This window comes from Heptranchias perlo, chromosome 20, assembly GCF_035084215.1.
Source record: "Heptranchias perlo isolate sHepPer1 chromosome 20, sHepPer1.hap1, whole genome shotgun sequence".
Classification (NCBI taxonomy): Eukaryota; Metazoa; Chordata; class Chondrichthyes; order Hexanchiformes; family Hexanchidae; genus Heptranchias; species Heptranchias perlo.
Window position 1 is genome coordinate 29,368,865 of NC_090344.1, and position 25,998 is coordinate 29,394,862.

Consider the following 25,998-nt stretch of genomic DNA (forward strand, 5'->3'; position numbering starts at 1 on the left):
AAGTAAAGGGGGAAATTGCAGAGGTACTGGCCATAATCTTCCAGACATCCTTAGATATGGGGATGGTGCCAGAGGACTGGAGAATTGCAAAGGTTACAACCTTGTTCAAAAATGTGTGTAAAGATAAACCCAGCAACTATAGGTCAGTCAGTTTAACCTCGGTGATGGGAAAAGTTTTGGAAACGATAATCCGGGAGTGAATTAACAGTCACTTGGACGAGTATGGATTGATTAGGGAATGCCAGCACAGATTTATTAAAGGCAAACCGTGTTTACCCAACTTGATAGAGTTGTTTGATGAGGTAACAGAGAGGGTAGATGAGGTCAATGCAGTTGACGTGGTGTATATCGATTTTCAAAAAGCGTTTGATAAAGTGCCACGTGGTAGGCTTGCGCTCAAGATTGCGGCCCGTGGAACACAGGGAGCGATAGCAACATGGTAACAGAACTGGCTAAATGACAGGAAACAGAGAGTTGTGGTGAATGGTTGTTTTTCGGACTGGAGGGAGGTGTAAAGTGGTGTTCCATACGGGTCGATGCTGGGACCACTGCTTTTCTTGATAGATATTAATGACTTGGACTTGGGAGTAAAGGGTACAATATCAAAATTTGCAGATGACACAAAACTTGGAAGGGTAGTGAACAGTGAGGTGGATAGGCTTCAAGAGGATATGGACACGTCGGTGGCATGGACGGACACGTGGCAGATGCAGTTTAAGACGGCAAAATGCGAGGTGATGCATTTCGGTGGGAAAATGAGGAGAGGCAATATAAACTAGAGGGCACAATTCTAAAAGGGTTAGAGGAACAGAGGGATCTGAGGGTATATATGCACAAATCGTTGAAAGTGGCAGGGCAGTTTGAAAAAGCGGCTTAAAAAGCAGACTGGATCCTGGGCTTTATAGAGAGGGGCGTCGAGTAGAAAAACAAGGAAGTCATGATGAACCTTTATAAAACAAATCGAATATTGTATCCAGCGCATTTTTGGAAGGATGTGAAGGCCTTGAGAGGGTGCAGAGGAGATTTACTGGAGTGATTCCAGGGATGAGGGACTTAAATTACATGGATAGACTGGAGAAGCTGGGATTGTCTCCTTGGAACTGAGAAGGTTCAGAGGAGATTTGATAGAGATATTCAAAATCATGAAAGGCCTAGACAGAGTAGATAGAGAGAAACTGTTCCCATTGGCGGAAGGGACATGAACCAAAGGGCATACATTTAAGGTGATTGGCAAAAGGACCAAAGGTGACATGAGCAAAACTTCTTTACACAGCGAGTGGTTCGAATCGTTGATTTTTGTGCTTTGCATGTGATGAAATTTCACCATTTTAAAGACTGTACCGTAAGAGTGCGATGAAAAGTTCAGTGCTTCTGACACCAGGAATCTGCTGCAGCCGTTGTTAAATTTATCAATAACAGGCAATTGTCCCCGTTTATCACAGAAACGCCCTAACCGAATATGCGATCAAGATGAAAGTAACGCAACGAGAAGCATCTGATTTAACACAAAGGCATCGGGCGATGACAAACATCCCCACCCGTTTTGCTTTTCCAACATAAAGAGTGTGACATTTATTCTCTGAACATAGAAACAGTCTGGTCTCGCTCACGACAGAAATCTCCATGTCACAGCGAATTAGCCTTTCGGGACCTTGTCTGTCAAGATGAATTGTGATTTCCGTGAAACCAATATTCCATTCCTTTATAAGTTTCATGTGCCTGCTCTCCGATCACAAGGTTTTTGTTTAGTCCACGGGGTAAATGTTGGACTAACAGCCCTGCTCAGCCGGCAATGATCACGGTACATTTTCTTGCAGACAAAACACACATTGAAACCCTGGAACTTTGAGGCGATGAATCCTGAGGAAAAATAAAATAGGTGCTCGAATCAATCTAATCAATAGCACCATCGAGACAAGTGAAGAGGTCACCTGCTAAACCAGTAATTCACTGAGCGAAAGCTTGAGGTTGCAGCGACCAATATAACAGCTGTCTGTCTACTGAGAGGTTACTTTTCTAAAATGAATGGTTGAAGCTTGCAGGACTGAAAATCCAACGAGCCGGTCTTCACTCTCAAACCAGCAACTGTGAAGTTAAGAGGTACGTGCCGGAGAAATACTCAATTTCAGCGCGGTGACATTGGGCCAGAGTAAAGTTCAGTTATATGATGACCGAGTGGCGAGAGGATGGATTTGGAACTCCTGATCGACCGCACTGTGCATTTTCCAGATCTGCTTGAAGCATCAATCCCTTCAATTCATCACTTACAGAGACAATTCGATTCTCGTTTTTCTTCCCCTGAGATTGGCGAGATCTTCAAAATTGAAAGCGACCCATATCAGAGCGAACCTCGTCACCGACATGCTCACAGATACAAAGCGGCCAAACTTAGTTTCAGTGAGATGAAAGCCCAGAGCGGTTTCAAGGTGAAAGGCAACTGCAAATAAAGCTCGTTCAATGAAAGTGCAGGTCATTGAGATGCCTTTAAGTTCCTGATTGTTTGAATTGAACTTCTTCCGAAAGCGCTTGAGATTCAGGTGGAGTGATTTGGGGACTTCTTTTCCCACTTTGCAAAAGTTTGTACCGCAGCTCAAGAACAAAAGTCCAGGGCTAAATTAGGGCTTCTCCGGGGTATGAACCTCGAATCGAGAATTATACCCCTACCTGATCGAGCCCAGAAATAAATCAGTCTAAGTAAAATAACGGTATTGGAGAAAATAATTCGACTAAAGATAGAGAAATCTCCACCCCAGGGAACTAAGAGGAATAGGTGAGGAAATTTTACATCCTTAAGTCATGATCGTTCAAAACTCTCTTGTTTCAGGAATTGTTCCATGGATTGAAAAATTTCCAAAGTCACTTCATTATTCAGGAAGGGGAGGAGAGATAAAGTAGAAAATTACAGACCTATTAGTATAACGTCTGTTGTGGGGAATTTACCAGTATCTGTTATTAGGGAAAGAATGACTGAGCAAACCCTAATATTCCTTTCTCCTCCATGTGTTTATCTCGCTTCCCTGTAAATGCATCGATGCTTTTCGCCTTAACTACTCCTTGTGGTAGCGAGTTGCACATTCTGGCGAGTCTCATTGTAAATATGGTTCTCTTGAATGCCATATTGGATTAAATGTGATTATCTTATATATATGGCCCCAATTTTGTTCTCCTCCCCACAAAATTGCAAACACCTCTGAACTATCAAACCCTTGCATAATCTTAAAGTCCTATTTCAGGTCACCCTCAGCCTTCTATTTTCCATGGAAATGAGCCGAAGACTGTTCAATCTTTCAATATGGGGAAGTGTGAGGTCATCCACTTTGGACCGAAGCAAGATAGATGAGAATATTTTCTAACTGGTGAGAAGCTCGGAACTGTGGGGAAGAAAAGATGTTCACGGGTCCAAGTGCAGAAATCATGAAAAGTCAGTGGGCAGTTCCAAAAAATAATTTAAAAGGCTAATGGAACTTTGGCCTTTATCTTAAGGGAGCTGGAATTCAAAGGGGTGGAAGTTATGTTACAGATATATAAATTCTGCTGAGACCACATTTAAAGTACTGCATTCAGTTCTAGGCACCACACCTCAGGGAGGATATATTGGCCTTGGAGGGGGTGCAGCGCGGATTCACCAGAATTATACCGGGGCTAAAATGTTTAAATTATGCGGACAAGTTGCAGAGAAAAGGTTTGTTTTTCATTGTGTATAGAAGATTAAGTGATGATGTAATCGAGTTGTTGAAGGTGATTAAATGAGCCAATGGTGTGTGTGTGAGCTGTGAAACACCTTGAAATCCCAATCCTCTCCACCACTGGGGACTGAGTCTTCCAACATACAGGGATTTTCACTCGTGCAAGTTTCATCCACATTTTCTGCTCTTCATTTCTCCGACCTGCTTGTTGCGCCTTTTCCTTCAATTCAGGACTTACAGGAAAAACTCGATTCTGCGGTCAATCTTCGGGTCACGTGGTGAGATTTCAAATAATTGAAATCGACCCTTATCAACCCCAGGATGAAGCTGTTTGATGCGAGCACTGGTGACACAGACCGTGCACGGCTGCAGTGGCGCAATTGGTCAGCGCGCGTTACTTCCACAATAATTATACGCTCGATTCATGCTGGAGTTGTGAGCTCCAGCGCCGTCGAAGGTAGTTGAAACTTCTCAACATTTTGACTGGAGTTCAAGGTAAAACCGGTTCCATAACGCATCGACTTCTTCATGTCCCCATGTGGGCACTGAGGCTCCTCTGGCCGACCGTCTTGCAATAGCAGGTGAGAGTTTATTTGTTAAAAGGAGGGAGAGTGGGCAATTGGCGACAACTGAAATGGTAAAGCGGCCGGCACGACATCTTTAAATCGAAAGAAACAAAAACACAATTCTTCTTTCCGTGAAGCAGGTATTCATCGGTTTGAAGTGTCGTGTCGGGAAAATTCGGGAGGCAAATCTGCTGCCTGGTGTCACGGTGTGACGGGTGAAATTATTCAGCTTTCAATTGTTGATCGGCTGAAAGGTCGAGAGGCATTTTCCAGCTCCCGTGTGGAACAAGTTTAGCTTTTGAGCCATTGGGTAAAGTGTTGTTTTTAATTGCTGCTAACGAATGACAAGACATTTTGTACAAACAAGAAGAGTTGCAAAATCACGAGTTCGCTGTCCATGTTTCATACATCATGTTCAACAGAAACAATGATTCTCCTCAACACGATGCTGGAAATTGTATAAAAGTGATACTCCCCCAAATTCGAAATCGACAGGTATAATTCAGAGTCCTACCATGAATCTGTATGTTGGAAAACAACCCAACAGGGAGCCTGGATAGCTCAGTCGGTAGAGCATCAGACTTTTAACACAGGTAGTGATCTGAGGGTCCAGGGTTCAAGTCCCTGTTCAGGCTCAAAATTTTAAAACAGCTGGCAACTTCTGCTTTTCCAGCGGACCAACAGAAGCGAAAGGAGCAAGAGTTGGCCATGCAGTGGCCTGCTCCGACATTTGATAGCGTCATCGCTGATCTTCGATCTCAACTCCATTTTCCCGACCTCGCTCCATCTCCCTTGAGTTCCTTGGTGTCCAAAAATCTACCAATCTCAGTTTTGAATCTATTCAATGGCTCAGCATCCACAGCTTTCTGGGGCAGAGAATTCCAATGGTTCACAACCCTCTCAGTGAAGAAATTATTCCTCAACACTGTTCTACATGGCCGGCCCCTTATGTTGAGATTATAACCATTAGTTCTAGACTCTCCAGCTAGGGGAAACAGCGTCCCAGCATCTACCCTCTAAGAATTTTATATGTTTCAATGAGATCACCTCATTATTGTAAACTCCAGAGAATATAGGCTCATTCCACTCAATCTCTCCTCACAGGACAACCCTCGCATCCCAGGAATCAATCGAGTGAACCTTTGTTACAGCCACTCTAAGGCAAGTATATCGTTCCGCAGGTAAGGAGATCAGAACTGTACACAGTACTCCAGATGCGGTCTCACCAAAGCCCTATATAATTACAGCAAGAATTCCTTATCTTTGTACTCCAACCACCTCGCAATAAAGACCAACATACCATTTGCTTTCCTAATTGCTTGCTGCACCTGCATGTTAACCTTCTGTAATCCGTGTGCAAAGGACACACAAATCTCTCTGACTATGAACATTTCGTAGTCTATCACCTTTTAAAAGATATTGTGCTTTTCTAATCTTCCTACCAAAGTGAATAACCTCACATTTCCACACTTTATACTTCATTTGCCACCTTCTAGCCCACTCACTTAACCTGTCCACTTCACTTTGCTCCCGATAAATCCCACATTTTGTAGATGGATCAAAATCAAAGCCGATGGCTCCAAAACCGCAGCCTCCCACCAGTGAACAAGTAATGCTGAAGCGCTGCTTTCAACCTCTCATCTGGTATTGGAAGACGATAGGCCGGAGGAACCACATGGCAACACCAATAAGGAGATGCCGTTTGAAGAACACCAATTGTTCCTTCAACTCCGTTCGAATTGTTCACAAGCAAAACGATTGTTTGTTCCAAATGGGAATCGAACTCACAATCTCGGCATTCCCCGAGCCTTTTTTGGTATCCGAATACCGCCTATTTACCTGTCCCACTCAGCTGGAAAAGATACGGACATGAGCCGCACTTACCAATGAAAACGTGTCTTGTCCCCTTGTTGAAACGAATCCTGGATTAGGCCTAAAGTCTCTCTGGGTATATGGTATGGCATCGCACCGCTGCAAAAAATTGATAGCGGCACGGACACAATGGGCCGAATGGTCCACCATTGTGCAGGAACTCTCCATGATCCTCATTTCTGTACTTTTCGCTTCTTTTGCATTCTCCGCTGGACGACACTGCGCCATGATTTTCTGTGAATTCGTCAAAATAAACATTGCTACTAACCCTGACAGCAGTGGGATTCGAACCCACGTCCCCGCAGAGACGGGAACCTAAATCCAGCGCCTTAGACCGCTCGGCCATGCTGCCACAAAATTGCACCATCATTAATGAAACATGAGGCTAGTGATTGAAATCCGGCTTTCTTGCTCTTTATCATCTGGGTCCAGTGCTTTTGAATTGTGCAAGAAGGAATTTAAAGGGCTTTCTGAGCCCTTCCTGCATTTAACACTTGATCAAAAAACTTATCATCGAGCCCGACGTTGATAAATTTCGAAAATTGGGGACAGGAGAAGACTATTCAGCCCCTCGAACCTGCTGCGCCATTTAATTCGATCAGGGGTGATCTGTGCATCAACTCTATTTCCCCGACTGTGACACATATCCCTTGATACACTTTCGGGGAAAATTCCATCGATCTCAGTCTTCAAAATGTGAATTGACCCAGCATCTACAGCCTTTTGTTGAAAAGAGTTCCAGATTTCTACGATACTTTCTGTGATAAAGTGCTTCATGATTGATCAGCTGAATGGTTTTGCTCTACTTTTCAGATTAAGCCCCCTCATTCTGGATTCTCCCAACAGAGAAAACTGCCGAAACCCGAGATTGGACTATAAACCTGTAAATCTTCTGAGAAGGTATCAGGGAGTTTAATGGCTTCTTCGTGGTGATCCCGTAGGGCAAGGGGATCTGAGATAGGGGAACGGATTGTCAGAGGGTGTCAGAAAATGTAAGGGGTCTCCGGGCATATCAGTGTGGAGGGGGCATTCAGGGTATCAGAGAACGTAAAGGGCGCTGACAAGGTATCAAAAAGGATCATGGACTCTCTGAGGAGATCGGAGAAGGTAAGAGACAGAGCGTATCAGAGAAGACAATGAGCTCAGATTGAATTAAATAGGGAAACGGGCGTTCAGGAGGTATCAGAGAAGCTCATGGATCCAGAGTTGTCATCTTCTAAAGATTACATTTCTTAATATTTAATAACAGCAAAAAATGAAGCCGAATTGAACAGATAATCTGCCGTGTCCCACGTGCAGGGAATGAAAAGGTAGAATCGGGACGGCACTGGATATTTGCCAGTGCTCACGGTTTTCTTTCACACAGCTCTTTGTTGTTCCGTTTCAAAAACTGGATTTCATTAATTGAAGATAACAGGTTGCACCTGGAACTCTTTGTGAGCAATAAAATGTGAACCACCCAACGTGGGGCTCGAACCCACGACCCTGAAATTAAGAGTCCAACGCGCGAAATCGCTGGGCCCACTGGCAACATTTGTTGCCTCTTCTGGCAGGAAGGGAGCAATTGGTATTGCTTCATTGGGTCAATTTGTCCAACAATTCCAGGAGTGTTCCTTCTGAACACCCGATTTTTCAATCTGGAGACTGTCTGTGTTTTTTCACCTGTCATACAGCCCCGCGTTGAGCAGTACGGGAACATCGCCACAGGAGAAATACATTCAGCCCCTCCGAACCTGCTGAGCTGTTCAATTTGATCATGGGTGATCTGGACCTCAACTCCGCCCTGTGATATTGTGTTGGTTAAATTCACAAAGTACCAAATATCACGAAGGAAGCAAAAAGGCACTGCTGGAAATCGACCCCAAGATCTACCTATTTACTAGATAGTGTAGATAATGTGCTTTGAAGAGCTAAACCACGGCGCCAAATCACAATACTAAAATACCACATCTCACTGATATCCGTCAGCTTCCTTTGAGCAGAGAAGGTGAGTTTGAGGAGTGTGGGGCCATTTTGTACTCATCCATTTCTTGTGTCTGTTTCTCTGTGTTTCCCGATACTGTCTGTGTCTCTCGCTGTGTTTTTCTTTGTTTGTCCATCTGTGAGTTGATTCTGATTTAATGCATGTCCTTGTGTTTGTGTTTGTTTCTTACGTGATATAGATGAGGAAATCAGACAATTCTCCCTTTGACACTGGGGAACCAAGCAGCCAAACTTAATGGCAAGATACTGTTTATTTTTAAGCATTATAAAGCTTCCATCTTGAATGATTTAGGTTCAGTTCTGTTCAAAAAGAAACTGTGACCACAACGTGTTTCAAACACATCGTTTTATAAGTTGTTGCCAGACACGTTCCGATTGCACCTCAAGGTGTTTCTCGGCAGGAAATGTTTCACTAGTTTACTATTATTCAATTTGCATGAAATCGGAAGTAATCGCAGCGACCATTACAATGGTATAAACCCTCCAATATTAACGGTAACAGAAGATGCTGAGAACAGTATCGAATATTCTGCTGGATAATGAATATAAACAGAAGGAATAGTCGCTAATAGACTGGTTAGAATGTGGAACGCGCTACCACAAGGAATAGTTGAGGCAAATAGTCGAGATACATTGAAGAGGAAGCCAGATAAGCCCATGAGGGAGAAAGTAATAGAAGGGTATCCTGACAGGGTGAGATAAAGTCGGGAGGGTGGAGGCTCGGGTGGAGCTTAAACGCCGGCAGAGACCAGTTGGGCCGAATGGCCTGTTTCTGTGCTGTAGTTTCGATGTAATTCGATGAATATTATTTGGTGGTCTGCTCTCACGTGACGCTGATCAGCCTCAGCCTCGACTTCCTTCCCGCCGACTGAAGAAACCTTGGGCGGGATGTTCCACCGTTGGACTCGACACTCACTGCGGTTTTCCCCGCTCAGGTTCCCTTCTTGTTTGCAGCGCATTCTCTCAACAATCTAAGTGTCTCCTGTGAATTTGAATCCTCTCCCCGTGAAGAACAGGAGACAAAAAACGGCTAGAATTCATTTTACTTCGTTTCGTAAAAATCTCTCATTTATATTTTGATGCAACGCTTGTTGCTGTTTGTTGGAATCATGAATAATATTTCAGCGTAAATCAGATGTTGTTGCAGTTATTAATTCAAAATATTTCTGTTTTCTTCAACGTTTATATGAATTGGAGATTTTTGAGTGAAGATGCCCACTTTATCCGGGACTTTGACCATTGACTTATCGCATTTCAATCAGTGCAAGTCCCTGAACAAGCGACTCATGCTACTTTATTAGAATCATTAAATTATTGGGATTGGAGCCCACGCCTCCAGGGAAGATTGCGACCTGAACCCAGCACCTTACACCCGTTAGGCCATTTTGACCCCTGGAGCTGTTACACTAAAGTCCAGAGAACTCACAAGAAGGAGCCTCATCATCTGCTTCGCGCAAAATTCAATCTGCTGGACGCCTAGCTCTGCCAGACTGCATGTTCTTTCATATAGGTTTCCAATTGGACAAAACACTCTTCTGCCGTGCGAACATTGGTGCTTCAGAGGTACTATTCTTGCTTGTAGTAATTCTGTTCCTGTAAGAGTAGATGCTGAAGTGCAGGATGGAAAGTATCGTGTCTGAGTGGTCTCAGGCGCTGGTTTAAAGCTCCAGATAAATCCCACATTTTGTAGATGGATCAAAATCAAAACCTCTGGCTCCAAAACCACAGCCTCCCTCCAGTAAACAAGTAATGCTGAAGCGCTGCTTTCAACCTCACATCTGCTATTGGAACACGATAGGCCGGAGAAACCACATGGCAACACCAATGAGGAGATGCAGTTTGAAGAACACCAATTGTTCCTTTAACTCCGTTCGAATTGTTCACAAGCAAAACGATTACTTGTTCCACGTGGGAATCGAACTCACAATCTCGACATTCCCCGAGCCTTAACTCATACACCAATACCGTGTATTTACCTGTCCCACTCTGGTGGAAAGAATGCAAACATGAGCCGCACTTACCAATGAAAACGTGTCTTGCCCCCTTGTTGAAACGAATCCTGGATTGGAGCTAAAGTCTCTCCGGGTACATGGCATCGAATCGCACCGCTGCAAAAATTTGAAAGCGGCACGGACACGGTGGGCCGAATGGTCCACCTTTGTGCAGCAACTCTCCATGATCCTCATTGCTGTACTTTTCACTTCTTTTGCATTGTCCGCTGGACGACACTGCACCATGATTTTCTGTGAATTCGTCAAAATAAACATTGCTACTAACCCTGACAGCAGTGGGATTCGAACCCACGTCCCCGCAGAGACTGGAACCTAAATCCAGCGCCTTAGACCGCTCGGCCATGCTGCCACAAAATTGCACCATCATTAATGAAACATGAGGCTAGTGATTGAAATCCAGCTTTCTTGCTCGAAATCATTTGGGTCCAGTGCTTTTGAATTGTGCAAGAAGGAAATTAATGGGCTTTCTGAGCCCTTCCTGCATTTAACACTTGTTCAAAAAACTTGTCATCGAGCCCGACGTTGATAAATTTCGAAAATTGGGGACAGGAGAAGACTGTTCAGCTCCTCGAACCTGCTGCGCCATTTAATTCGATCAGGGGTGATCTGTGCATCAACTCTATTTCCCCGACTGTGACACATATTCCTTGACACACTTTCGGGGAAAAATCCATCGATCTCAGTCTTCAAAATATGAATTGACCCAACATCTGCAGCCTTTTGTTGAAATGAGTTCCAGGTTTCTACGATATTTTCTGTGATAAAGTGCTTCCTGATTGATCAGCTGAATGGTTTTGCTCTACTTTTCAGATTAAGCCCCCTCATTCTGGATTCTCCCAACAGAGAAAGCTGCCGAAACCCGAGATTGAACTATAAACCTGTAATTCTTCTGAGAAGGTATCAGGGAGTTTAATGGCTTCTTCGTGGTGATCCGGTCGGGCAGGGGGATCTGATATAGGGGGAACGGATTGTGAGAGGGAGTCAGAGAATGTAAGGGGTCTCCGGGCATATCAATGCGTAAGTGGCACTCAGTGTATCAGAGAACGTAAAGGGCGCTGACAAGGTATCAAAGAGGATAATTGACTCTCTGTGGGGATCGGAGAAGGTAAGAGACAGAGCGTATCAGAGAAGTCAATGAGCTCAGGGAGAATTAAAGAGGGAGAGCCGCGTTCAGGAGGTATCAGAGAGGCTCATGGATCCAGAGTTGTCATCTTCTAAACATTACATTTCTTAATATTTAATAACAGCAAGAAATGAATCCGAATTGAACAGATGATCTGCCGTGTCCCACGTGCAGGGAATGAAAAGATAGAATCGGGACGGGACTGGATGTTTGCCAGTGCTCACGGTTTTGTTTCACACAGCTCATTGTTGTATCCGTTAATATAACTGGATTTCATTAATTGAAGATAAGAGGTTGCACCTGGAACCCTTTGTGAGAAATAAAATGTAAACCACCCAACGTGGGGCTCGAACCCACGACCCTGAAATTAAGAGTCTCATGCGCTGACGGCGAGAGTTCGCCGGGCCCACTGGCAACATTTGTTGCCTCTTCTGGCAGGAAGGGAGCAATTGGTTTTGCTTCATTGGGTCAATTTGTCCAACAATCCGAGGAGAGTTCCTTCTGAAGACCCGATTTTTCAATCTGGAGTCTGTCTGTATTTTGTTACTTGTCATACAGCCCCGCGTTGAGCAATGTGGGAACATCGGGACAGGAGAAGACCATTCAGCCCCTCCAACCTGCTGCGCCATTCAATTTGATCTTGGGTGATCTGTACCTCAACTCCGCCCTGTAATATTGTGTTGGTTGAATTCACAAAGTACCAAATATCACGAAGGAATCAAAAAGGCACCGATGGAAATCGACCCCAAGATCTACCTATTTACTAGATAGTGTAGATAATGTGCTTTGAAGAGCTAAACCAAGGCGCCAAATCACAATACTAAAATACCACATCTCACTGATATCTGTCAGCTTCGTTTGAGCAGAGAAGGTGAGTTTGAGGAGTGTGGGGCCATTTTGTACTCATCCATTCCTTGTGTCTGTTTCTCTGTGTTTCCCGATACTGTCTGTGTCTCTCGCTGTGTTTTTCTTTGTTTGTCCATCTGTGAGTTGATTCTGATTTAATGCTTGTGTTTGTGTTTGTTTCTTACGTGAAATAAATGAGGAAATCAGACAATTCTCCATTTGACACTGCAGCTCCCTAAGCAGCCAAACTTAATGGCAAGATATTGTTTATTTTTAAGCATTATAAAGCTGCCATCTTGAATGATTTAGGTTCAGTTCTGTTCAAAAAGAAACTGTGACCACAACGTGTTTCAAACACATCGTTTAATAAGTTGTTGCCAGACACGTTCCGATTGCACCTCAAGGTGTGTCTCGGCAGGAAATGATTCGCTAGTTTAGTATTATTCAATTTGCATGAAATTAATGAATCGGAAATAATCGCTGCGACCATTACAATAGTATAAACCCTCCAACATCAACGGTAAAAGAATGACTCTGGTAATTATTTTATGAAGATTTAACCAGTTTGTGTGAGAGTCTTGATTCTACCATTTAAGGCAGGCGTTAACTCATTTAAAGAAATGGGTTATGAATTGTGATATCCGTGGAGCCAATGTTCCATATGCCTGATTTCCGACCGTAGGTTAAGTGGTGGAATAGCAGCCCTGCTCAGCCGGCAATGATCACGGTTCATTTTCTTGCAGACCAAACACACATTGAAACACTAGAACTTTGAGGCGATGAATCTTTAGAGAAAAATGAAATAAGGTTTCGAACCATCAAACTTTCGGGCTAAATGATAACACCACCGAAACATGCGAAGAGGTTACCTACTAAACCAGCAATTCACTGAGCTAAATTTTGAGATTGCAGCTGACGAACCGGATTCTTTCCCCTCAGTCTGGTTCAGCAAGAACTGATTCGAGTACACCGTAAAGTTCAAACAACTTTAATAGCAGATCTTAGTCTGTAGCTTCAATTCAGATTCCTGAGAGAATCCGAACGATTCTAACAGAATAAGGAGAGACAAAGACAAAGACAAAAACTCATACCTTTATACAAATCCATAGAGGTTGGAACATCATTAACACAAAAGTCAACACCAATCATAAGCCGGGCACAGGCTACCATGCGGGGTTACATTATTTCCGGCCAATCATAGACAATCCATGTGCTGACCATGTTGCTATTAGACATCAAAGGGGTTACTTCCTCACTTTCCAACTTGGAAGGTTCTTCCCTGTTCCTTCTATTCCTTATCTCCCAACCTGGAATGTCTTTCAACTTTGGCTAAGCTCGTTCCCTATATTGATCTGCCATAAACATGGAGACATTCAGACCAGTCCTTGACTCACATCAAAGACCTATTATTGATAAGACAATGCAGGCCTGCTGACTAAGCAAACATATGGCCCAGCAGGAGGGCCAGGCCACTTGTATCAATCTCAGTTACTAACTAATTAACCCTTTCTAACCATTTTGCATTCTGCTTCTTTGCCACATAGGCATTTTAATATTTTACTAAAAACTGACCACGTAGGGATTCTCATTCCCCCCTTTTATCATTTAATGATAACCAACCCTTGTTCACTCATCAGTTCTGCCTAAGCAGAGTCTCATACACGAATCTGTTCCATTGCCGCCTTGCAGCAGATTTTAACGCAAGCAACGATCAGGCCAAAAGTAAGTATTGCTACAATTAGAATAACTAATCCATGCATCAAGTACGATCCCCATGAGCCACTGAGGAGCCATTCTAACCAACCTTCTCCCAGGGTCTGGTGTAATTTTGTTACGGCTTTCTGTATATGCTCAACCAGATTAGTTATATTTTCTGAGTTATCTGGTATGTAGGTGCAGCATTCTGATCCAATCAGTGCACAGGTTCCCCCTTTTGCGGCTAACAGGTAGTCTAAAGCCATGCGATTCTGCAAGGCCATTGTCCGAATGGCTATCATTTCTGCATTTGTATCCTTCAGTGCCACTGCGGTGTCATTAGCTACTTCTTCTAATACCGAAGCCATCTGCCGAATTTCCTTAATTGTCCTGGCTACCCCATACCCAGGGAACAAAATAGCGAAATATCGCTCCGTTTCTGTAATTTCCCTTTTAGACCTATATTGGTAATGATCCGCTAGGGAAGGCAAGTGATGAACATGGGGTACTACATATCCTAAATAACAGGACCCGATCCAGTTCTGAGGCAACCATGGGTATGCCTTATGGCCGCATATGAAATACGTACCATTATATGCAGTTAAATTTCCCTTTTTAGCCATATATATAAGAGGCTGAGAGTCAAGGTGATTCCACAGCAACCCACTGGTTTTATTAAGCGTTGGGGCCCATTGGCCCTGGAACATGCCCTGGGTAGTCAGGTTGACTATGGGCGGTAGCCAATAGTGGGTGGTGCTGCAATCACTATGTCCCATAAAAGGGCCATTATTTGGGGCATTCTTATTCCAACATACCGTCCCGTTTGGTCTAGACGTATTGGTCAAGAGCAAGAACGGGGGCTTATGGGCTTGATTGTAATTAGGCTGGTACCATCCTCTAAACTCATTAAGACTATACCCCGCTGATGCCCATTCTATTGTTTCCGGGGTTCCTATCGCATTTCCCGAATTGTTTCGTCTAATGACCCATTCCGCAGATTCATGGGACATAAAGGGAATCGGCTTTAAAGGGATACCTCCCTTGGAATGGATAGGAATGTGAGAACACACCCAACAGCTAGAGATACCCTGCCGTTTGGCATACACATAACTCATGTACAGGAAGGTGTTAACGTGCAGTTCGCGCTTTTGGAGTTGGAGATCTCTCTTTCGTCTCTGTAGCAGAGAACCCCCTAATCTTGGATAGTTAAAAATCTCTATGGGGGCTAACCCATTACGCTTTCTCCCTTGGTTAAATCTCAGGTACCGATCGTACCTCTGTGTATCTCTCTCTTGTTCACACAACTCAGAGGTCTTTTCCCCTTCACGTTTACAAACATAATCATATTTGCACTCAGTCCAATAACAAGGTATTCCTCCATGCGATATTCCAAACTCTATCGAGCGGTGGGGCTGCCTCAGGAGCCCGGCACATCCATCTATCCGGGTGATGTTCCACCTTCCGAATCCGTCTGGGTCATTATCGTTGCATCGAAGTACGTCTCCTTTGCATAAGTGGTGTATGCGCTTAGGCTGGTCCCGTCGACATGTTCTCTCTTTGGTTACTCCCAGGGTCAGCAAGAGTTCAAGGCAGAAGATCCAAGGGAAGACTTTCATAACTGGTCACGATACCTATATAGGGAAGATTTCTTGGAAGAAAAGAAAAGTTAGCATTTTAAGTTTGAGACATGGGACTGATAGTTTTACAGTGGTGGAGGTGAACCCAAGCACTCTTCCCCTCTACCTTCACAGCGGTAGGGGTGGTGAGTAGAACCTGATAGGGCCCCTCCCAACGAGGTTCCAGTCCTTTCCTTGTCCAATTCCTGATTAACACGTACGTTCCCGGTTCAATTTTAGATGGACTGGCGATAGGAGGAAGTTCGACGTAGGCAGCTCGTACCCGAGAGTGGAGGCTTCTCAATGCCTTAGTTAATGACAAAATATAGTTAGTCATTTCTGTCGTCATGTGGTGAAAGTGGACAGTTTTCGGAACGTTTTGATTCCACGGGGTCTTGAGGGGGTCTCCCGTATATAATTTCAGCAGGACTTAACCGTGCTACCCCAGCCGGAGTAGTACGTATCTGAAATAAGGCTATAGGAAGAAGTTTAAGCCAAGTAGTACCAGTCTCTGCCTGCAGTTTAGCCAGTTTATTTTTCAAAGTCTGATTAGCTCGTTCGACCAACCCAGCGGCCTGTGGCCTGTAGGCACAGTGTAACTGTTGTTTAATGCCCATTTGGGTGCAGAATTCCTTGTTCACCTGACCCACAAAATGAGGGCCGTTATCTGAACTCAATTGATTTGGGATTCCGTATCTCGGGATGATCTCTTTCATCAGAACTTTTACAACAGTGGAGGCTTTGTTATCTGTTGTCGGATAGGCCTCTATCCATTTACTAAATACATCAACAATAACTAGGACATATTTATAACCCTGACATCTTTCCAACTCAATGTAGTCCATCTGGAGGGTCTCAAAGGGACCTTCCGGCAAAGGCATCTTTCCCCATTCGCAAGGCACTCCCTTCCCAGGGTTGTATTGTTGACAAATGAGACAGCGACTGCTGATGCTCTGAGCTAGGGCTTGCAACCTAGGATGCCACCAAGTGGCCAGCAGCGTACCACTAACAGCTTTGGCACCACAATGAGTTGCAAAGTGTACACATTCAATAACCCATACTGCTAATTTATCTGACATACAGGTCTGCCCCACAGGGGTAACCCATAATTTAGATACACAGTCATAAGTACAACCAAGTTGTTTCCACAATTGTTTATCACAGTCAGGAGCGTCCTCCTGTAATTTAATGACGTCTTGGATGGTTGGCATTGGCTTTTCAGAGGGAGACTTGCTCTGTTTTGAGCTTTTAGTCTGACTCATCATTCTAGGGACAACCACCCTCTGTGTCTGGGACACTTCCTTAGCTTCCTGATCAGCATATCTATTCCCTATATCTACTGGGGTCTGTCCTGTCGTGTGGGCGGGGCATTTTATAACCGAGATCTGTCTTGGTAGCATAAGGGCTTGTAACAAATCTGAAACTAACTTCTGATGGGAAATCTGCGTACCTACAGAAGTCAGAAACCCTCTGTTTTTCCATAACTGTCCAAAGTCGTGAACTACCCCGAAAGCATATCTCGAATCTGTATAGACATTAACCCTTTGGTCTTTCCCGAGGACACAAGCTCTTATCAATGCAAACAGCTCCGCTTGCTGGGCAGAATATGGAAACTCAAAAGCAGCAGATTCGACAGTTTTACCGTCCTGGTCCACTATTGCATATCCAGAAAGTTTCTCTCCAAAGGAACCAATAGAGGCACTCCCATCCACGTACATAGTTATGTCCGGATCTTTTATTGGGACATCAGATAGATCATCTCTGACAGAAGTGTCTTCCTTAATTAAAGATAAACAATCATGTCCTGGATCAGTCTGTTCCATGGGTGGTTCTGTGAGAAAACATGCTGGGTTGATAGTAGTACAATGTTTAAATCGCAGTCTAGGATTATTAAGCAGATATATCTCATACTTATTCTGTCGAGCCATGGTAAGATGTTGAGTCTGCAGCTGTCCTAATAATGCAGTTACCGAGTGTGAACTGTATACAGTAATGTCCTGTTGTAAAGTCAGATTAGCCGCCGACTGTAGGCTATTGTAAATGGCCGTTAAAATCTGAGTACAAACTGGATGTCCTAGTGCTACTGGATCTAACTTTGAAGAGTAGTACGCCACCGGTCTATGCTTGTCGCCATGTTTTTGAGTCAAAACAGCAGTCGAGCAATCAGCGAGGATAGTACAGTACAACTGAAATGGTCTGTCATACAAGGGTCTCTCCAATGCGGGTGCTTGTGACAAAGCTTCCTTTAATCTCTCAAATGCTCCCAAGGCATCAGAATCTAGTTGAAATTCACCCTCTATGTTGGTGTATGGCGTTAATAATTTAGTGTCCAAAGCAATGTTAGGGATCCACTGTCTGCAATAGTTTACCATTCCCATCCACTGCCGTACCTCCTTTGCAGTGCGAGGCACAGGGAATTGACAGATTGGTTCAATCCTGCTTCTTTCTAGGCTCCGCTCAGTTGCTGAGAGCATAACTCCAAGAAACTTAACCCTCTGTTGGCCCACCAGTACTTTCGACTGGGATACTATGTACCCTAGCGAGGATAAGTGATTTAGCAATTGGGCAGTGTCTTTTCGGTTACTCTGCTCATCAGGGCTGGCTATCAACAGATCATCCACATACTGGACTAGTTCAGACCCTTGTTTCAAAGTCAAGGTCTGTAATTGTTCCTGTAAGCATCTAGAAAATAATGTTGGGGAGTTAACAAAGCCTTGTGGCAGTCGGGTCCAAGTATATTGCTGTCCCTTGTAAGTGAAGGCAAAAAGGTACTGACTTGATGGGTCTAGCGGTAAGGCGAAAAAGGCGTGTTGAAGATCGACTACTGCAAAGACTTTGGCTGTTGCAGGAACTTGAGCCAGAATATGAGCTGGATTGGGCACTAGCGCGTGGAGTGGCTGTACAATGGCATTGATTGATCGCAAATCCTGTACTAATCTGTACTGGTCTGGCTTGCCTGGCTTTGGAACTGCCAGTATCGGCGTGTTACACGGGGACTGACATTTAATCAAAATCCCTTGTTTTAACAACCCAGCGATCAATTTGTCAATGCTTGGTATCGCCTGTTGCTTTAGTGGATATTGTCGAATAGAGGGTAATACAACATTTTCCTGCAGGGCAATATGAATAGGAATCATTTTAACGCATCCCACCTGTGTGGGATCCTCCGCCCACACTTGCGGATTAACATATTCTGGTTTTTCATTGCCCACATGGTGGCGCAATTGTGCCCTGTTAACCCTTGGTGTCTGGTAAAACAGAATAGTCCGACCGCATGACAGGGTCTGTTTCTGTCGATTATTTGAATCAGCTTGTTCGACTGTCTGTTTTATCATGGGTCCTAAATCTTTCGCATGGTACGGGTAATTCACCTCCCAGGTGATATGTGGGGCTCCCTTTATTTCAAAGGGTCCTGGGTCCCATCCTATTGTTTTTGCAGCACCCCGAGGGATGTAACCTGTAACAGGTGCTTCCTTCCACAACTCTGAGGGGATCTCAACATACTCTGCTCTCCCTTCTGGTCCTGTAACCATAGCCCGGCGAATAACCTCCCATTCCGTTCCTATATAGCTTCGGTAAAAGTCCTCCAATTCCTTATTTCTCCCACTCATATCGTAGGCCAAGGTTACATGAAGGGAACCCTCATCTTCGAAGTCTAGAGACCACCATTGTGGGGTGATGGAAACATAACACTGCATTTTGGGAGCCCATGGTTTCACAATCAGTCCTTCGTCCCCGCATTCAATGCTCAGGCGGAATGCACATAGCAAGTCTCTAGCCATGAGGTTACAGTCTAGTCCACTTGTAATTACAAATTGGTGTTTCACTGACTCATTTCCAAATTGTACTTCCACTGGTTCAGATATCGGGTATTGGCTCACTTGTCCCTGAAAACCAGACAGACTCTGTTTTTCCCCGGACTCAGGGAGATTGAGCTCCGATCGGACAGATGACATGGTTGCTCCGGTGTCTACCAAGAATGTATGTGGGTTTCCTTTAATCATCAGTGACAAAACGGGCTCCTGCTCTGACTGGATCCCGTTTACCACAAGGTTAGCTAGTCAATACTGGGGGAACGGATTGTTTTGGGAAAAGTCCGTATATCTTCCTCGTCCTCGATTCCCTTGCCAACCTCCTCTTCGCTGCCCTTGCATATGGCCCCCTCTTCCCTGTCTACGGGAGGGACATTCCTTGCTCCAGTGGCCTAGCTGACCACAATTGAAACAGGCATCTGACCCTGTTTGTCTCCCTCCTCCTCTTTTCCCTTCAAAATTACGTCTCGGAGGAACGTAGAGTGGGCCATAGTTAGGGGCGGTTGGTCCGTTAGGGTGTGTATCGTACCCATACCCTTCTCCATTAACCCATCCTGGAACACAATACTGAGGCTCCATCTGATATCCTGTTCTGTCTGAGGTGCGTTTCGGCCCTTCCTTTTTCACCACATACTCAGTTTTAACTCTAACTTCGGCCTGACCTTCCTGGTGCTTATTATCCATCCAGTAGTATTTTACTGCCCTATTCATCTGGCTGGAAGTATTCTCTGACCAGTCCATATTATTAGTCCTAATTGCTTGAGAAACCGGAATCGGTAGGCAGTTCAGTAGCATGGCGCAGTACTGTGGTGATTCTCTTCCCTCACGGTACGCTGTGTCTCCTGATTGATTCCGGTATACTTCCGAGAATCTTTCCAAATATTCATCTGCTCCTTCTCCCTTTTTAGGCCTGATGTTTAAGATCTTAGTTATGTCAATTGGTTTTTGTAGAGTAGCACTAAGGGCACCCAAAAGACGCTCCTGGCGCTCAACATCATTGTTTGGTATCTGTGCTACCAATGCGACATGAGTCCGGACATTCAATTGGTCCAGGAATTTGGTATGTTCAGCATGGGTTAAAACTTGCTGTATTAGCGACCATAAGTCCCTTGATTCTGCATTATAGACAGAAACGGTAGTCTTAAGGAATTCTATAAATGCGGTAGGTGACTTTCTCCTATCCGGCACCCCAGATAGAATGGCCATTATCTCGTTAGGTTTCCATGGACAGTACACATCTATCGTTCGGGAGTTGCCGGCTACTCCAACATTGTCTGGGTTTGGGTCAAAAGTAGGATTAGGCATCGGCCTCATTGGTAACTGACGAGGGGTCGGCTCATCCCTAGCTAGTGTCTCAGTAGTACGTTCTAAGTTTAGTGATGGCAAGTCGTCTCCTGACTCTTCAGTTTCTGCGTCTCTAAGTCCCTGACTGTCCAATCTCTGATCTCTCTGCTGACTTAAACTAAGTGGGCTGACTGAGAATTTAAATGTTGGAGCCAATAATTCCCTAGTTTTACTTCTAGTACGGGAAGCAACCGGGGAGACAGTTTGAGGCATTATCACAGGGGTCTGAACAGTCTGTACCGTAGGCCCTGAAGAATAGATATTACTGTACTCAGGAGGGGCACTAGGACCCTGGGGAGCTACACGGGACCTACAATTCCACTCATCCAAATCATCATCGTCTCCCCCAGCCAAGGCAAGGCCAATCATTGGATTACATAATCCACTTTGCTCAACCAGTTTGGGCTCGCCCGAAGTCTTTTCAGACCTCTTTAGAGCACTTTTCATGAGCACATTCTCCTTTTAGGACCTCTACGGATTTGACCACCCCTCCTTCAGTGAGTCCTATCCCTAACTTCAACGCATTATCCTGCCAACTTGCTAATAACGAAGCTTCTTTCAGTTCTTGACAGTACTGTCTCCATAAAGCAATTAAATCTTTGGCTACTTTATTTCCGTTATTTTTCCAAATTAATTCCTGTGCTTTTATGGCAGTATCTAGGTCTTTAACTCCTCCCAATGGCCATTGACCATTCCCCAGTTTTTTATTCAACCCGCCTGACAATTGTCTAAATTGTTTTGCCTTGTCCGGATATTTTTCACACAAAGTCTGTAAGGCACTCCCTGGTTCTGCAGAGGTATCCAGACAACTACCCATTCTATGTCCCGTTTTCCTTTACTCTTAGTCAACTAATTAATACAACCGTATTTGAACAGAATTCAAAGATGGACCTGACTCCTTGTGCCTCACAATCCCAAGTGCCTTTGGTCTCTACGCCCACTTCAGGGTCCTGACCTTCGCGTGGGGGATCTCCCCTCTTAACAACCGGTCGAAGGCTGCGCGTTGAGACAGGCACTTCCTCCCTTAGTCGATCAGCACAAGCAATCAGTTCCTGTTTGTACCCACTCACCAGGAACTCGAACTCTAACTCTCAGTGATAATTTTAATCACTGACTCAAGATTCTAGTTCGATCACTGACCCGAAGTTCTAGTTCGATCACTGACCTACCGCTTACAAGTTATTCCCTCAGTCCCTGTACTGACCCTCAGTGATATTCAACCATTGACCTCTTTCTGCTATTTCTGTGTATTCGCCAGACTGACCTGAATCTCGTAAAGACGCCACTCGAGTGTTAGCGATTGGACGATTCGTCGTCAGACTTAACAGATTTAGGAAAGCCGATATAGTAAAGAAAAGTTTACTCACACCGGGCGCGCCCTTCCCGTCCTCTGTGTCCAAGACAAACCGCCTCTTACTCCGCGAACTCTCGGTGAACGACCGTTGAAATCCCCGTAAGGGCCACCAAATGACGAACCGGATTCTTTCCCCTCAGTCTGGTTCAGCAAGAACTGATTCGAGTACACCGTAAAGTTCAAACAACTTTAATAGCAGATCTTAGTCTGTAGCTTCAATTCAGATTCCTGAGAGAATCCGAACGATTCTAACAGAATAAGGAGAGACAAAGACAAAGACAAAAACTCATACCTTTATACAAATCCATAGAGGTTGGAACATCATTAACACAAAAGTCAACACCAATCATAAGCAAGGCACAGGCTACCATGCGGGGTTACATTATTTCCGGCCAATCATAGACAATCCATGTGCTGACCATGTTGCTATTAGACATCAAAGGGGTTACTTCCTCACTTTCCAACTTGGAAGGTTCTTCCCTGTTCCTTCTATTCCTTATCTCCCAACCTGGAATGTCTTTCAACTTTGGCTAAGCTCGTTCCCTATATTGATCTGCCATAAACATGGAGACATTCAGACCAGTCCTTGACTCACATCAAAGACCTATCATTGATAAGACAATGCAGGCCTGCTGACTAAGCAAACATATGGCCCAGCAGGAGGGCCAGGCCACTTGTATCAATCTCAGTTACTAACTAATTAACCCTTTCTAACCATTTTGCATTCTGCTTCTTTGCCACATAGGCATTTTAATATTTTACTAAAAACTGACCACGGAGGGATTCTCACAGCCACCAATATAACAGTTGCCGACTGTCAGTTTACTTCTCCAAAATGATTGGTTGAAGCTTGCAGGAGTAAAAATCTAACGAGCTGGTCTTCACTCTTCAACCAGCAACTGTGAAGTTAAGAGAAACGTCCTCGATTACAGCGCGGTGACAAGGCCAGTGTAAAGCTCAGTTAATATTATCGCCGAGTGTCGAGAGGGTGGATTTGAATGCCTGAGCGCCCGCACTGCGCATTTTCCAGATCTGCTTGGAGCACCAATCCCTTCAATTCTTCACTTGCAGGAACAGTTCGATTCTCGGTTTCTTTTCCCTGAGGCTTGGTGAAATTTCAAAAATTGATAGAGACCAATATCAAAGCTAACCTTGTCACCGACATGCTCACAGATGCAAAGCGGACACACTCTGCTTCAGTGAGATGAAAGCCCAGAGCGGTTTCAAGGTCGAATGCAATTGCAAGCAAAGCTCGTTCAATGAATGTGGAAGTCATTGAGGTGCCTTTAAGGTCCTGATTGTTTGAACTGAACTTCTTCCGAAAGCGTTTGAGATTCAGGTAGATTCAGATTTAGGGACTTCTTTTCCCTCTTTGCAGAAGTCAACCGCAACTAAAGATAAAAAGTCAAGGGCTAAATTGGGGATTCTACGGGATATGGACCTCGAATCGAGAATTGTACCCCAACCTCAACGAGCCCAGAAACAAGAACGTGTCCTTACATTAATGTGTGACGCTCACATTCTATGAGAGGTCTGTCTGTAAAATAAAAGGGCATTTTGAAGAGATATTCTGAGCAGTTCCGTATTGGACCCTGAACAAAGTACAAACACCGCACGATGTTTTTGCTGGTCAAATTCACGACACATCATAAATGCCACAAAAGCACCACCGGGAGCTGAATCTAGGACCGGAGTTCTTTAACCAACGAAGCCAATTCACGGGAACGCTTCTCACTTCCTCTCATTAATATTTGTGCTACACATTCTGTTAGGGGTGCAGACGGTTTTATCTTTGTCAATTTCATCGAAAATAAGTGCAAGAGTAGATCATTCTGCTCTGCCATTCAAAATGATCATGGCTGATCATCTAATTCAGTACCCTGTTCCCACTTATTCCCCATATCCCTTTAACATTAAGAAATATATCTATCTGCTTCTTGAATACGTCTAATGAATTGGCCTCCACTGCCTTCTGTGGTCGAGAATTCCACACGTTCACCACCCTCTGAGTGAAGAAATCTCTCATCTCGGTTCTAAATGACATACCTGTATCCTGAGACTGTGACCCATGGTTCTGGACTCCCCGCTATCGGGGACATCCTCCCTGCATCTAGTCTGTCTCGTCCTGTTAGAATTTTATATGTTTCGATGAGATCACCCCTCATTCTTCTAAACTCGAGCGAATATAGGCCTGGTCGACCCAATCTCTCCTCATCCGTCAGTGCTGCCATCCTCGGAACCAGTCTGCAAAACCTTCGTTACACTCCCTCCATGGCAATGACATCTTTCCTCAGATAAGGAGACCAAAACTGCACACAATACTCCAGATGGGGTCTCACCAAGGCCCCGTACAACTGCAGTAAGACATTCCCTGTTCCTGTACTCAAATCCTCTTGCATTGAACGCCAACATACCATTCGCCTTCCGAACTGCTTGCTGCATCTGAATGCTCGCTTTCAGCGACTGGTGTACAAGGACACTCAGGTCTCGTTGCACCTCTCCATTTTCCTAATCTATCACCATTCAGATAATAATCTGCCTTTCTGTTTTGACAAAAAAAGTAGATAACCTCACATTTATCCACGTTATACTGCATCTGCCATGTTCTTGCCCACTCACCCAACTTGTCCAAATAACATTGGACCCACTTTGCATCCTCCTCACAGCTCGCATTCCACCCCAGCTTTGTGTCGTCTGCAAACTTGGAAATGTTACATTCCGTTCCCTCATCCAAATCATTGACATATATTGTGAATAGCTAGGGCCCAAGCACTGATCCCGGCGGCACCCCACTGGTCACTGCCTGCCACCCGGGAAAAGACCCGTTTATTCCTGCTCTTTCCTGTCTGTCAACCAATTCTCAATCCAGGCCAGTCTATTCCCCGAATCCCATGTGCTTTAATATTGCACACGGTCCTCTTGTGTGGGACCTTATCAAAAGCCTTCTGAAAATCCACGTAGACCACATCCATTGGTTGTCACCTATCTATTCTACTAGTTACCTCCTCAAAAAACTCCAGTAGATTTGTTAAGCATGATTTCCCTTTCATAAACCTATGCTGACTTTATCAAATCCCATTAATGCCTTCTAATTGTTCTGTTAGCACATCTTTTAAAATAGACTCGAGCATTTTCCCCACGACTGATGAGGCTAACTGGTCTTCAATTCCCTGATTTTTCTCCCCCTCCTTTTAAAAAAAAAGTGCGGTTACATTTGCAACCCTCCAATCTGTAGGAACTGTTCCAGAGTATGGATGTTCAGTTCCCATCCTTGGTCACCCTGCAGCCATGTCTCCATAATCGTAACTTTTTCATACCCATTAATATCTGTGCTGTTAATTCATCGACCTTATTGCGAATGCTCCACACATTAAGACAATGCCTTCAGACTGGTCTTGAAGATTGCTAGTTATCTAGTATTTTTTTTTTGCACTATGGTCCTATTTGTTTTTTTGCTCTTGTTGTCTCTGCCTGCCACTATTGCGTCCTCCCTTTGTCTTGTTTCTATCCTTGTTTTCCCCTCCTGTCTCCCTGCTCAGGTTCCCATCCCCCTGCCATTCTAGTTTAAACCTTCCCCAACAGCACGAGCAAACTCCCCTGCGAGGACATCAGTCCTGGTCCGGCTCCGGTGTAACCCGTCCCACTTGTACAGGTCCCACCTTCTGCAGAACGGTCCCAATGTCCCATGAATTTAAATCCCTCCCTCCGACACCATCCCTGCAGCCACATATTCATCTGGTCTATTCTCCTGTTCCGATAGCCGGAGAGACCAGCAGCCAGTGGTCATGCGAGGAGAGCCCAACACTCGCCAGGCTTGGCAAATTGGTCAATCGATGCCGTCAGGGAAGAGCCAATTCCGGCGACATGTGCCCAGGACCAGTGTTAGAGGCAAGTGAACCAGTCATTCCTGACCGACACTATTTTGCTACAAACCCACCACAGCTTTGCCCTGGATCTCAATGCGAATCGTTGGGGGAGGGGGGGGGGGAAGGGGGGAATTGTTTGCTGCAGCCGTGGGATTCCGCAAAAACAATTCTCAAACCAGATACCAAATTAACTCACTGCAAACAGTACAATCCAGCGAGCATT

At 44.6% G+C, this 25,998-nt stretch overlaps 3 non-coding genes across 3 annotated transcripts; 1 reads left to right on the forward strand and 2 right to left on the reverse strand.

Moving 5' to 3' along the window:
* The first annotated feature begins 4,802 nt into the window (after window positions 1-4,802).
* On the forward strand, window positions 4,803-4,887 carry trnak-uuu (transfer RNA lysine (anticodon UUU)). Its single transcript is given in 2 exon segments — window positions 4,803-4,839; window positions 4,852-4,887. It is a non-coding gene; the product is annotated as a tRNA-Lys (tRNA).
* A 1,507-nt stretch (window positions 4,888-6,394) lies between these two features.
* trnal-uag (transfer RNA leucine (anticodon UAG)) lies at window positions 6,395-6,476 on the reverse strand. The gene has a single exon. It is a non-coding gene; the product is annotated as a tRNA-Leu (tRNA).
* A 3,910-nt stretch (window positions 6,477-10,386) lies between these two features.
* On the reverse strand, window positions 10,387-10,468 carry trnal-uag (transfer RNA leucine (anticodon UAG)). The gene has a single exon. It is a non-coding gene; the product is annotated as a tRNA-Leu (tRNA).
* Window positions 10,469-25,998: the final 15,530 nt, after the last annotated feature.